This window comes from Tasmannia lanceolata, unplaced genomic scaffold, assembly GCF_043159265.1.
Source record: "Tasmannia lanceolata isolate RefF3 unplaced genomic scaffold, GAP_Taslan_0.1 ptg000003l, whole genome shotgun sequence".
Classification (NCBI taxonomy): Eukaryota; Viridiplantae; Streptophyta; class Magnoliopsida; order Canellales; family Winteraceae; genus Tasmannia; species Tasmannia lanceolata.
Genome location: NW_027518680.1, coordinates 39,480,171 through 39,481,688, shown reverse-complemented (window position 1 = coordinate 39,481,688; position 1,518 = coordinate 39,480,171).

Here is a 1,518-nt window from a genome sequence, read left to right as displayed (position 1 = left end):
TATGTGGTGGAATGAATCGAGAACATTTCCTAAGATTGCCATTTGAAGGAGCTAATAGGATAGTAACCATATGTCACATGTAAAGTGAATCATTTGATGTCCAAATTGAAGTAATCTAAGGGATATAACAACGAGGTTCCTATTGCGCTGAATAGTGAATAAGAGTAAAAAAAGAAAGTGAAAGGTTGGGTGTCCGTTTTGATTTTTTATAAGTTTCCAAATGAGCAGGGTTGCAATCTTTCCAAAAGGGGCGAGCATGGAAATCTTGGGAATAAAGAAAATAGCAAGTCATCTTCTATAAATGTGGACGTGTCCACAACAAGAAGGGATATATACTAGAACTCTCTTTTCTCTCTCTCTCGCTCTCTCTCTCTCTCTCTCTCTCTCTCTCTCTCTCATAACAACCCTCTCTCACCCTCATTATAGCCCTTTCCCATTCATCCATACAAAGCCACTCACCATCTTGCATAAACATGCATATATCCCATGTCTCCACAGCCCTTATCATCTAACATCCCATACCATACATCATACATCTCACCATCCCAAAGCAAACTACTCTTTTTCTCTCTCATCACTAATATATTTTCTCATTATTCCATCATCACCAACGTTATCTAAGCTCTCTCCAACTTTTACAATTTTACTTCTTTTATTTTTCCTTTTATCTTTTATTTCACCTATCTCTATCTCAACAAGAACCGACCAACCATCATCCAACCCGAGGTGACATCAAACGAAGGAGGAAGAGGATTCAGCCATTGCTAAGAGGAGATTTTGAGACTAAGTTTTTCCATCTTTTGTTTTTATTTTTTTTTATTTTACAATTTCAAGTTCCAATTCAATGTAATCCTGTTACAATCTCAATTAAAGAAGACGTTATTTTTATTTCTTTTCCTTACTCAATTTCATAGATGGCATTATATTTCTTTATTTTTGTTTCTTTCACTTTCTCCATGAGTAACTAAACCCAATCTACTTAGGGTTTAGATGAAGCCATGGGGAAGGAGAAAGATTATTAATTAAATTCAATGGTGTGAAGTAAAATAATATATAGGGCTTTATATTTGTGACAACCCAATTATTCATGCCATTGGATTTCACCCTTTCGTATGAATAATTGTTGATGAACAAATATAAATTCTTATATAATCAACAACGTTGGATAGTGTACTTGATCAATTACTCATAGGAAATGACATCTTTTGATCTTATCTCCCATTGACCTAATTCATTACTTATACGATTCAATGCAAAGATTGTTTTAATTATTAATCCTATCTAAACCCATGGTGGATTCTAATCCTAAGTAATCTTTTAAATTAAATTTTATTCGTCTTAAAAATCAAATTAAGTTTTGCACTAGGTTTCCAATCTATTTTCCAATCAAATTTCAAATCAATATAGTGTAGTTTTGTAACCAATTGTCTAATTAATCTAGGCTTTAGATTTTGGTTTCTTAATCAGGTTAAATAATCGAATTTCTTAGTTAACTAAATTTAGAATTTTTGGTTAAAT